General features: G+C 41.6%; 1 protein-coding gene, 1 non-coding gene and 7 pseudogenes across 2 annotated transcripts in view; all 9 read right to left on the reverse strand.

Moving 5' to 3' along the window:
- The window catches only part of LOC140291582 (NLR family CARD domain-containing protein 3-like), a 531,700-nt gene that overhangs the window by 227,038 nt on the left and 291,653 nt on the right, over positions 1–13,009 (reverse strand). The gene's annotated exons all lie outside the window — the stretch shown is intronic.
- Positions 68–186, reverse strand: LOC140299798 (5S ribosomal RNA; annotated as a pseudogene).
- Positions 456–574, reverse strand: LOC140306411 (5S ribosomal RNA; annotated as a pseudogene).
- Positions 843–951, reverse strand: LOC140284767 (5S ribosomal RNA; annotated as a pseudogene).
- Positions 1,221–1,339, reverse strand: LOC140298240 (5S ribosomal RNA). Its single transcript, XR_011913905.1, has one exon. It is a non-coding gene; the product is annotated as a 5S ribosomal RNA (ribosomal RNA).
- On the reverse strand, positions 1,609–1,727 carry LOC140291586 (5S ribosomal RNA; annotated as a pseudogene).
- Positions 1,997–2,115, reverse strand: LOC140299738 (5S ribosomal RNA; annotated as a pseudogene).
- Positions 2,385–2,503, reverse strand: LOC140297253 (5S ribosomal RNA; annotated as a pseudogene).
- Positions 12,798–12,906, reverse strand: LOC140299188 (5S ribosomal RNA; annotated as a pseudogene).

Raw genomic sequence — 13,009 nt, forward strand, 5'->3', positions numbered from 1 at the left:
CCTCATGTGTCACAGGGTGATCAGACGTTGCAACAAAAGACATGCAGGTAAGAGAGAGAAGAGAAAAAGCTTACAGCACCTGGTATTCCCAAGCGTTCTCCCATCCAAGTACTAACCAGGCCCAACCCTGCTTGGCTTCCGAGATCAGATGAGGTTGGGCATGTTCAGGGTGGTGTGGCCGTAAGCAACAATGTCTGTGACAAATGTGCATTATATAGGTACTGGAATCATACAGTTCCTCTATGTAACCAGATATTTGCCGAGAAAGGCTGATGCGTAGTGGGCACATCTTCTTCCCTGTCGTGATTATTCTCTCCAGTGGAAACTGAGACTCTTAGATCACTTCGTGTCTGCCAACAAAGCAGCAGCAGCTGAAGATGACCAACTTCCTCATGTGTCACAGGGTGATCAGACGTTGCAACAAAAGACATGCAGGTGGTAGAGAGAAGAGAAAAAGCTTACAGCACCTGGTATTCCCAAGCGGTCTCCAATCCAAGTACTAACAAGGCCCAACCCTGCTTGGCCTCCGAGATCAGACGAGATCGGGCATATTCAAGGTGGTGTGGCCGTAAGCAACAATGTCTGTCACAAATGTGCATTATATAGGTACTGGAATCATACAGTTCCTCTATGTAACCAGATAATTGCCGAGAAAGGCTGATGCGTATTGGGCACATCTTCTTCCCTGTCGTTATTATTCTCACCAGCGGAAACAGAGATCTCAGATCACTTTGTGTCTGCCAAAAAAGCAGCAGCAGCTGAAGATGACCAACTTCCTCACGTGTCACAGGGTCATCAGACGTTGCAACAAAAGACATGCAGGTTGTAGAGAGAAGAGAAAAAGCTTACAGCACCTGGCATTCCAAAGCGGTCTCCCATCCAAGTACTAACCAGGCCCAACCCCGCTTGGCTTCCGAGATCAGGTATTTTCAGGGTGGTGTGGCCGTAAGCAACAATGTCTGTGACAAATGTGCATTATATAGGTACTGGAATCATACAGTTCCTCTATGTAACCAGATCATTGCCGAGAAAGGCTAACTTGTAGTGGGCACATCTTCCTCCCTGATGTGATTATTACCTGCAGTTGAAACTGAGACTCTCAGATCACTTCGTGTCTGCCAACAAAGCAGCAGCAGCTGAAGATGACCAACTTCCTCATGTGTCACAGGGTGATCAGACGTTGCAACAAAAGACATGCAGGTGGTAGAGAGAAGAGAAATAGCTTACAGCACCTGGTATTCCCAAGCGGTCTCCCATCCAAGTACTAACCAGGCCCAACCCTCCTTGGCTTCCGAGATCAGACGAGGTCAGGCATATTCAGGGTGGTGTGGCCGTAAGCAACAATGTCTGTAACAAATGTGCATTATATAGGCCCTGGAATCATACAGTTCCTCTATGTAACCAGATAATTGCAGAGAAAGGCTGATGCGTATTGGACACATCTTCTTCCCTGTCGTGATTATTCTCTCCAGCGGAAACTGAGACTCTCAGATCAATTCGTGTCTGCCAACAAAGCAGCAGCAGCTGAAGATGACCAACTTCCTCATGTGTCACAGGGTGATCAGACGTTGCAACAAAAGACATGCAGGTGCTAGAGAGAAGAGAAAAAGCTTACAGCACCTGGTATTCCCAAGCTGTCTCCCATCCAACTACTAACCAGGCACAACCCTGCTTGGCTTCCTAGATCAGATGAGGTCGGGCATGTTCAGGGTGGTGTGGCCGTAAGCAATAATGTCTGTGACAAATGTGCATTATATCGGTACTGGAATCATACAGTTCCTCTATGTAACCAGATAATTGCCGAGAAAGGCTAACTTGTAGTGGGCACATTTTCTTCCCTGACGTGATTATTCTCTCCAGCGGAAACTGAGACTCTCAGATCAATTCGTGTCTGCCAACAAAGCAGCAGCAGCTGAAGATGACCAACTTCCTCATGTGTCACAGGGTGATCAGACGTTGCAACAAAAGACATGCAGGTGCTAGAGAGAAGAGAAAAAGCTTACAGCACCTGGTATTCCCAAGCAGTCTCCCATCCAAGTCCTAACCAGGCCCAACCCTGCTTGGCTTCCGAGATCAGACGAGGTCGGGCATATTCAGGGTGGTGTGGCCGTAAGCAACAATGCCTGTCACAAATATGCATTATATAGGTGCTGGAATCATACAGTTCCTCTATGTAACCAGATAATTGCAGAGAAAGGCTGATGCGTATTGGGCACATATTCTTCTCTGTCGTGATTATTCTCTCCAGCGGAAACTGAGACTCTCAGATCACTTCGTGTCTGCCAACAAAGCAGCAGCAGCTGAAGATGCCCAACTTCCTCATGTGTCACAGGGTGATCAGACGTTGCAACAAAAAACATGCAGGGGGTAGTGAGAAGAGAAAAAGTTTACAGCAGCTGGTATTCCCAAGCAATCTCCCATCCAAGTACTAACCAGGCCCAACCCTGCTTGGCTTCCAAGATCAGACGAGGTCGGGTATTTCCAGGGTTGTTTGGCCCTCATTCATATCATCATATCATCTTCCAGCACTGCTCAGCTCACAGTGACTTCATCTGTCTCAATTCTTCTGGATACCAAACACACACAAATATTATTGTCTCACGTTAGTCTGCAGACTGTTAACAGATCTTCCTGCAGTCTGCAGATTCATCCCATTTCCTTCCTTCCTAAGAATCCCTGCTGATATCCAAGGTGCTGATCCCAGATCTGCTCAGATGTCCCAGGTTCTCCTCTTCTTTTATCCTCACACACTGAACTGTCTCCTCATCTATGTGTTAACAACCAGAACCCACTGATGTGGGCTCAGAAGCCAATGTTTTCCAAACACAAATTAATACATTTCAGAAATGTACTGAGGCCAGATAGAAAAAGTGCACGTGCAGCCACTTTAAACTGTCAAATAAGCAATTTAACGGCAGTTATATTTATGTTTCGCCACTAGATGCAGCTATGATTTTATGGCCATAGAGGAAGTCCGTATAACACGTTTGTTTTAAGTGTTTTGATGTTTATATTTATTGTTTAGCAATGTTTAAAGGATATAGTTAATAACATTTGGTGTTAGGTAAAAGTTAAAAGTTAAAACTTGATAAGTTTAGTTTAAGGTGACCGTGATGTCACTTCCGGTTTTAAAAAGCGGTCCGGTAAACTGGTATCATTGATATGGATCCAATTAAGAAAGCAATCAACGAAGACCATAAGCGGTTTTAAGTTTACCGGTTTGTCCACTTGCAGGCCGAAGTGGTATATAAGTTTATGTTTTTAAATAATATATTTTCTTTTAGTTGAGGCATGTGTAATGTAATATTTGTACATCATTTGTGTTTTATCAGTTCTACGGTGTACTTGTGGTGAAAGCCGACGATGAAGACCACAGTAAAAATCAGTGAAAAGAACACAAGTCTCGTATCTGTGAACAAGCCGGCATATGTTTTTTTCCAAAGACCACGTCCAGCATTTGATTGAAATTGACCTCTCTGCCCCCTGTATTTCCACACTGCTGGTGTATCAGTGAGAACACTGAAACGCAGAATGCGACAGTGGGGCCTCTCAAAAAGGGAAGGCTACAGTAAAATGACAGATGATGAACTTGACAGCTTGGTCTCTGCCATCAAGCAAGACTCCCAGAATTTGGGTTGGTGCTTTTTACAGAAAGTTTTTCTTTGCATTATATCATGCACTTGTCCATAGCATTATAAAAAGATTTGTGTCATAAAAGTAACATTTGAAATGACAGGGCTTTCCACAGGCACCGGCTGCCGGCCATATAGCCTCCACAACTAAGTCTAGCTGAGGGCCGGCTACTTTAATGACTGCTATTTTTATAGCCTAAAGGCTATCGATATTATTTTTTCAATTTTCTAGTCTGTGCCTTAGTGGAGAGTCCTGGACATTATCATAACAACGGTCATCATAGCATGTATACCTGAGAAAAAGTTAAATGCCTAAATTGTTTGTTCACATGATTATCAATCAATATATCTTAAATAAAAGTGGTTTTCACTTCTTTTCCTACAGGTCACAGAATGGTAAAAGGTCGTCTTAGGGCTTTAGGCCACAGAGTTCAGTGGACAGAGTGTGGGATTCGATGCACCGGGTTGATAGTCAAGGAATACTACAGAGAATGACAAGCCTCGGATGTGTTGTGAGAAGGACCTACAATGTCGCAGCTCCTCTGTCACTCGTACATAAAGATACCAACCACAAGTTGATCAGGTAAGCTGACAGCAAAGGACATCACATGGACATTATATATTTATATATTGATTTAAAAAATGGTCTATGGCATACATTCTGCAGAGTTCTGGAATCTGGTGTAATGGACCACGATGTAGCTGCATTAAACAATTGATACATTTTTATTTCACAGATGTGGTGTGGTAATGTTTGGAATAGATGTTTCTTTAAGAAAGGTCAGTGTCCCCATGGAGATTATAGTGTGTGATATAATATTCAACTTAATTTTGTTAAAGCTATACTTTTCTTTCTGGCAATTCTACACTTTTCTTTTGTAATCTTAAAATGCTCCTAATAAGCTTATGGCGCACTAAAATGTAAAAGCAAGCCACCAGGTGTTGAAACTACACGCAAACTACAACGCAGGCCGTGCTAACATTAGCCTGGTAGATCACAAGTTGTTTATATTCGGACACGGCAAGCACAAGAATAGCCTTGATGGACGTGGTAACTGGACCGCTGATAACTTGACAACATTCTCCGCTCCGACATCCGGGGGAGATGGAACGCACCATCACTTTCTCACCTCACACGTCAGGGAGGAGGGGAGCGTCACAGGTCAGGCTGGGGGAAGAGGGTGAGACTTTGGAGGGAGGGGGAGTTGTTCATGTTTAAATTTTTACTAAGTGCTGTGCTACATGCCAGAAAGGTAAGTATAGCTTTATGTCTATCAGACATGGAACAATAGTTCATTCATTTATTATTCTTATATTATTGTAGTTAATGTTTAATGTGTTTCTGTGGGGTTTATGTTTTCCAAATGCTCACAAAGATCATGTACCGACACGCTGCCAATAACAACAGGCTGTAGAGACGCATGGTTTTCCATCCAGGTAACATGCTATGTCTTGTTTTGAGGTTGCTGTTTTTATGTTTACATTGTTATATTTTTACAAGATGTTAAAAGAAATGTAAAGTCAACAATATTGTTGACTTTACATTTCCACTGACATAATCACAATATTATATGTATGTCTTTACAGTGATCTGCTGTTCAAGGGTGTTTCAGTCTTATAATATAAGCATTTTTATGTATTAATAAATTCTTTTACAACTAGTGTCTCCTCCAGGATTAGCAGATGATGAAACCTGTTGTGGATTTACAACAAAAATATAGAACAAATTTCTACAACACATTCCTGTACAACTTGGACCTGTACATTGGATCTCTTTTTATCATAGTAGTATTGGAGACTAGTGTGTACATATATATAACTATTTATCATGTCTATCTATTCTTTGCTGCTCAGGTCCCTGATCGTAGTCAGGCCATCCTCCCATGATTAGATGCAGAGGACAGCTGATTTTCCTTTGCCTGCCTTTTGTGTTGAAGGACTGAGTCACACAGTTTTATCAACCACATATTTTATTTTTTGGACTTTTTTGAAAGAGTATCCATACCAAGGAGTAAAATTGTACAATCCTCTTTTTCCTAAATCAGTACCAACTTGTGCGCTCAGATTCCGGCAAGCAGAAATTGCTGCTCCTTAATTGGATGATTGGTTGGTCCATGGGTGGGCACCGGGTTAATTGTGCAGGCTTTTGAGTAGTTCTCCTTGTCGCTGATTGTTACCATGGGATTGTTTTTCCTGTTTCCTTCTCCTTTGGCTTCTGTGTCCAAATTCCAAATGGAGAGCATGGAAAAATATATGCATTGCAAATTAATATGGAAGAAGAAATCAAATAGATTCAATTAGTGACACCCAGAGGTGAGAAGGCAAATAGCACAGACCCTCTCAGCTGAATGTTTCACTTTTTCAACATTAACCAATTTAAGCCCTCTCTTTGGAATTGGTCAATCACACACTCTGGTGTGACTTGACAACTGACTAACCTCATCCACTCATCTTCTTTCCAGAACACAAACATGACAGCAAACACCTGAAGGTTCCACCGAGATTTGAACTCGGATCACTGGATTCAAAGTCCAGAGTGCTGACCTTTCGGCCAAAAATGGGGCAAAAGGGACTGCCCGAAAGGGGGGAAAAGGAAAAAAAGAGGAAGGAGGGGGGGGGGAGAGAGAAAAAGAAAAGGAGAAAAAAAGGAAGAAAACGTACACTATATCCACTTTTCTCTATTCTCTTATCTTCTCAACATTGTTTACACACACCTCTGCACTTATTGCAAGGTTTATCATCCATTTAATTTTCATGTTTCTTGTGGGATTCGAACCTGTATTGTGGCAACACCCCAACATACCACAGTGCTTTGGACGTTACTAAAGCCTACTGTAGGGGGCAGCACACAAAATGTGTATAACTGTAAATGTAAATAAGTCTCCCATCATTTTTCCCCTCTTTTTTTGGTACACTCAATTATTTGAGAGACTAGTGTTATAATTGGCTTTGATCTTAGACATTATAAATTCATATTCTGTATTTTCCTAAATGTTCCTAGCTGGTACTTTTCCACTCTGCTCATACTGCACAATCGATGACCTTAAAAGGGTCCAAGACTTTAGAATGACATAAACAACTGGGTCAGACAAAACATCTCTAGTAGAGTAGATAGGTCTGGTACATTAGATCCACGCCTAAAACAGCACTCACACACACACACACATTGTTTCTCACATCCAAAGAACACAACAAGGACAGCAGCTGGCCTGATCATGCCACTCAAAACTGGCCAATTATACTCTGACAAGTGTGAAAACAACTTCTGTGAGATAAAGCTGAATATAAATATGACATGTTTCCGGATATCGGGGCTTGGCCTGACGGATTTCCTGCGGGAGCTCTGGCAATCCGAGTCCAGCTGCAATATACTTTACTATGTGACCACTGATAAATACTTTTTTAATAAACGATTTCTCCAGCTTGTTCTTGGGCTTCCAATGAAAAAACCGGGCTAACACTAGCTATCTATCTGTATCACTATTTGTGCAACACAAGTGAATGAAACAAATTCCAAATTGAGCAAAGAAAGTATTTTTAAAAAATCTTTGGTTGAGACAAAGAGTGTTGGGTTTTATTAATAAATGTAAAATAATTCTCCAAGTAATTCCGGCTTCACTTTTGACAATTGCATTAAATGGATGTCACTCACACTCACTGTCGTCCTGTTTTGCAAATGGAAATTAAATAAAAATGTGAAGGCTGTTCTTGGTTCAAGTAAAATGATCAAACTTTATTAACATTGTAACAATAATCACACAGTAACAGACGAGCAATCATCTGCGAACAGACAGACAGACACTTAATGTAAACTTAACGCCGCAGTTAAAACGCCGCATGAAATGGAAGCTGTCCAAGCGCACTGCAGACCTCCATGGGTGGAAGAGTTTGACCACTGAAGACACACCTGTGAAAAACAAAGTCAGCCGCTGCCCAATTGCCAGTACCCCTCCTCCCACAAGTGGAGTGGTAACAGTGTGTGTGTGTGTGGCACACAGTTTTTCAAACGTATATTTGATAAAGAATTTTATCATTTTTACCCACCTGACTGGCTGCAGCAGTCCCGGTCAACATAGATGACCTCAGGTTCAGCTTGGCCCGCATTCTTGTATCGAGTGACGATGCCATGGCACAACTCTTCCAACCCTGCACCTTCACCCGTCGTCAGAACAGAGTTCAGAACCTGGCCAAACTCGTTGCCGATGTTTGTCATCCATGCAGCACTGTCCCCAATAGCGCCAGCCAGCTTCTTGGTGATCTGTAAAACAAACACTACTTTCAAACTGTTTGTTGTAATTATACATATGTGCGTGTGTCAAACCGACATTCAAGCACTTGCACCTGTTATCATATTCCTCTTTTTTTTGGGGGGGGGGGCAATAAATATAGCTTTCCCAGTGATAACTACTAATACAACCGATTCTCCGCAACAACCAAAAGATTCATCGCACACAAGGCCTTGAAATTGATTTTGGTCAAGACAGACACATTTGATGACAATGTGGGGGAGGAGGTTTCAGAATATGAAGATCTAATTCAGAGTCTGACAGTGACTTTTAGAAGAGGATGACATTAATCATCAGCTATCTCCTAAATGAGAATGAACCACAGCTAGACAGCAGCAGGCCCCAGGACCAAGTGGTCAGCAGCCGAGCTGAGATTGAGATCTTACTTATGTTTTGTAAATGTTCAAAGTTGTAAAAAAGTTGTAAATGAATAATACATGATAGTTATACCAAAAAACCTTGTTGTTTATATTGCTTGAAATTGGGATGAAGTAAACATCTGTAGAGTATTTTAACATAAAATTGTTTGATTGTGTTGAATTAAAAACCCCAAAAATGCAGCGGGTCCACCAGACCAACAAACATTGCTTGAGTAACAAAAATATGACCAGAAAACAAGGGTTAATACATCTGGACACATCTGTCTGCTCTGCTCAAACACATAACCAGGCTCCGTTACCAGAGTGGAGAAAACGCCACAGATAGCCGATTAATTACTATTGCACTGACGGACAAAAATGCAAAAAAAGATGAACAGCGACGCTATTACAGGCAGAACTTCCATTGGCAAAATGGCTACGTTACAAGGAAGTTGAAATACAACTTGGATAAAGTGCCGAGAGGACGGAAGATTAAATTGCATATTGTTTGTCCCACGGTTTAACAATCGTAGCCATTTTGCCAATGGAAGTTCTGCCTGTAATAGCGTCGCTGTTCATACCAGCATTGTGTGGCGACGGTGGGGATGTTAGTGATATGACAGAATCAGAAGACAAATAGTAACTTATTTTTTTGTTTATTTGCCATATAAACTCGGCCGATTCCTCGGGGAAAGCCTTAAGATTTGAACTATCTTTTTTTGCATTTATTGTCCGTCAGTGCAATAGTAATTAATCGGCTATCTGTGGCGTTTTCTCCACTCTGGTAACGGAGCCTGGTTATGTGTTTGAGCAGAGCAGACAGATGTGTCCAGATGTATTAACCCTTGTTTTCTGGTCATATTTTTGTTACTCAAGCAATGTTTGTTGGTCTGGTGGACCCGCTGCATTTTTGGGGTTTTTAATTCAACACAATCAAACAATTTTATGTTAAAATACTCTACAGATGTTTACTTCAACCCAATTTCAAGCAATATAAACAACAAGTTTTTTGGTATAACTATCATGTATTATTCATTTACAACTTTTTTACAACTTTGAACATTTACAAAACATAAGTAAGATATCAATCTCAGCTTGGCTGCTGACCACTTGGTCCTGGGGCCTGCTGCTGTCTAGCTGTGGTTCATTCTCATTTAGGAGATAGCTGATGATTAATGTCATCCTCTTCTAAAAGTCACTGTCAGACTCTGAATTTGATCTTCATATTCTGAAACCTCCTCCCCCACATTGTCATCAAATGTGTCTGTCTTGACCAAAATCAATTTCAAGGCCTTGTGTGTGATGAATCTTTTGGTTGTTGCGGAGAATCGGTTGTATTAGTAGTTATCACTGGGAAAGCTATATTTATTGCCCCCCCCCCCCCCCAAAAAAAAAGAGGAATATGATAACAGGTGCAAGTGCGTGAATGTCGGTTTGACACACGCACATGTGTATAATTACAACAAACAGTTTGAAAGTAGTGTTTGTTTTACAGATCACCAAGAAGCTGGCTGGCGCTATTGGGGACAGTGCTGCATGGATGACAAACATCGGCAACGAGTTTGGCCAGGTTCTGAACTCTGTTCTGACGACGGGTGAAGGTGCAGGGTTGGAAGAGTTGTGCCATGGCATCGTCACTCGATACAAGAATGCGGGCCAAGCTGAACCTGAGGTCATCTATGTTGACCGGGACTGCTGCAGCCAGTCAGGTGGGTGAAAATGATAAAATTCTTTATCAAATATACGTTTGAAAAACTGTGTGCCACACACACACACACTGTTACCACTCCACTTGTGGGAGGAGGGGTACTGGCAATTGGGCAGCGGCTGACTTTGTTTTTCACAGGTGTGTCTTCAGTGGTCAAACTCTTCCACCCATGGAGGTCTGCAGTGCGCTTGGACAGCTTCCATTTCATGCGGCGTTTTAACTGCAGCGTTAAGTTTACATTAAGTGTCTGTCTGTCTGTCTGTCTGTTCGCAGATGATTGCACGTCTGTTACTGTGTGATTATTGTTACAATGTTAATAAAGTTTGATAATTTTACTTGAACCGAGAACAGTTTTTATTTAATTTAATTTATTTAATTTCCATTTGCAAAACAGGACGACAGTGAGTGTGAGTGACATCCATTTAATGCAATTGTCAAAAGTGAAGCCAGAATTACTTGGAGAATTATTTTACATTTATTAATAAAACCCAACACTCTTTGTCTCAACCAAAGATTTTTTAAAAATACTTTCTTTGCTCAATTTGGAATTTGTTTCATTCACTTGTGTTGCACAAATAGTGATACAGATAGATAGCTAGTGTTAGCCCGATTTTTTCATTGGAAGCCCAAGAACAAGCTGGAGAAATCGTTTATTAAAAAAGTATTTATTAGTGGTCACATGTAAAGTATATTGCAGCTGGACTCGGAGTGCCAGAGCTCCCGCAGGAAATCCGTCAGGCCGAGCCCCGATATCAAGAAGCATTCCATATTTATATTCAGCTTTATCTCCCAGAAGTTGTTTTCACACTTGTCAGAGTATAATTGGCCAGTTTTTAGTGGCCTGATCAGGCCAGCTGCTGTCCTTGTTGTGTTCTGTGGATGTGATAAACAATGTGTGTGTATGTGTGAGTGCTGTTTTAGGCGTGGATCTAATGTACCAGACCTATCTACTCTACTAGAGATATTTTGTCTGACCCAGTTTTTTATGTCATTCTAAAGTCTTGGACCCTTTTAAGGTCATCGATTGTGCAGTATGAGCAGAGTGGAAAAGTACCAGCTAGGAACATTTAGGAAAATACAGAATATGAATTTATAATGTCTAAGATCAAAGCCAATTATAACACTAGTCTCTCAAATAATTGAGTGTACCAAAAAAAGAGGGGAAAAATGATGGGAGACTTATTTACATTTACAGTTATACACATTTTGTGTGCTGCCCCCTACAGTAGGCTTTAGTAACGTCCAAAGCACTGTGGTATGTTGGGGTGTTGCCACAATACAGGTTCGAATCCCACAAGAAACATGAAAATTAAACAGATGATAAACCTTGCAATAAGTGCAGAGGTGTGTGTAAACAATGTTGAGAAGATAAGAGAATAGAGAAAAGTGGATATAGTGTACGTTTTCCTCCTTTTTTCTCCTTTTCTTTTTCTCTCTTTCCCCCCTCTCCTTCCTCTTTTTTTCCTTTTCCCCCCTTTCGGGCAGTCCCTTTTGCCCCATTTTTGGCCGAAAGGTCAGCACTCTGGACTTTGAATCCAGTGATCCGAGTTAAAATCTCGGTGGAACCTTCAGGTGTGCGCTGTCATGGTTGTGTTCTGCAAAGAAGATGAGTGAATGAGGTTAGTCAGTTATCCAGTCACACCAGAGTGTGTGATTGACCAATTCCAAAGAGAGGGCTTAAATTGGTTAATGTTGAAAAAGTGAAACATACAGCTGAGAGGGTCTGTGCTATTTACCTTCTCACCTCTGTGTGTCACTAATTGAATCTATTTGGTTTCTTCTTGCATATTAATTTGCAATGCATATATTTTTCCATGCTCTCCATTTGGAATTTGGACACAGAAGCCAAAGGAGAAGGAAACAGGAAAAACAATCCCATGGTAACAATCAGCAACAAGGAGAACTACTCAAAAGCCTGCACAATTAACCCGGTGCCCACCCATGGGCCAACCAATCATCCAATCAAGGAGCAGCAATTTCTGCCGGCCGGGATCTGAGCGCCAACTCTCTGGAGCAGCCAAGACTCTGAAAATGGACAGATTTAAATAACGGAATTAAATAAATTTCCAGGGGAGCCCCTGAACCCGACTAGAAGTTCTGACTCATGACCTCAGTATTTTTTGGGCCTCTGCATCTAAAACCTCACTCAGATAAAATAATCAAAGTGTCATCAGCAACATTTACTAACACTTCCACCAGTAAAAGTATTTATTCTGCAGAGCAGCTCTCAGTGTTTGCTGTTAGATATAAAGTTGCCTGTTTGACAGTTTAAAGTGGCTGCACGTGCACTTTTTCTATCTGGCCTCAGTAAATCTCTGTAATTTATTCATTTGTGTTTGGAAAACATTAGAAACTTTATTTCTGAGCCCACATCAGTGGGTTCTGGTTGTTAAAACATAGATGAGGAGACAGTTCAGTGTGTGAGGATAAAAGCAGAGGAGAACCTGGGACATCTGAGCAGATCTGGGATCAGCACCTTGGATATCAGCAGGGATTCTTAGGAAGGAAGGAAATGGGATGAATCTGCAGACTGCAGGAAGATCTGTTAACAGTCTGCAGACTAATGTGAGACAATAATATTTGTGTGTGTTTGGTATCCAGAAGAATTCAGACAGATGAAGTCACTGTGAGCTGAGCAGTGCTGGAAGATGATATGACAGAGTGACCTAAATGAGGTTTATGTGTGCGCTCATTTCCAGTGTTTGACAAAGATTGAAAAGTGAATTTATTTGAGTGATTTCCTTCCTGATGTGAAGTATGTCAAGAAGCTGTCCGTGTGGAGTGAGCAGCAGCGCCTCCTGCAGGTGTAAAAAGCTTACAGCACCTGGTATTCCCAGGCGGTCTGCCATCCAAGTACTAACCAGGCCCGACCCTGCTTAGCTTCCGAGATCGGGCGTGTTCAGGGTGGTATGGCCGTAAGCGAGAGAGTTAGTCACAAATCAGCTTTTAATAGATGCTGAAACAATATCTGTTACTGTGTTCTGACTTCTAGAATATGATGTAACTGTTTAAAGATGAGCAATT

Source organism: Leuresthes tenuis, unplaced genomic scaffold (genome assembly GCF_036924035.1).
Source record: "Leuresthes tenuis unplaced genomic scaffold, fLeuTen1.0.hap1 SCAF_1, whole genome shotgun sequence".
Lineage (NCBI taxonomy): Eukaryota > Metazoa > Chordata > Actinopteri > Atheriniformes > Atherinopsidae > Leuresthes > Leuresthes tenuis.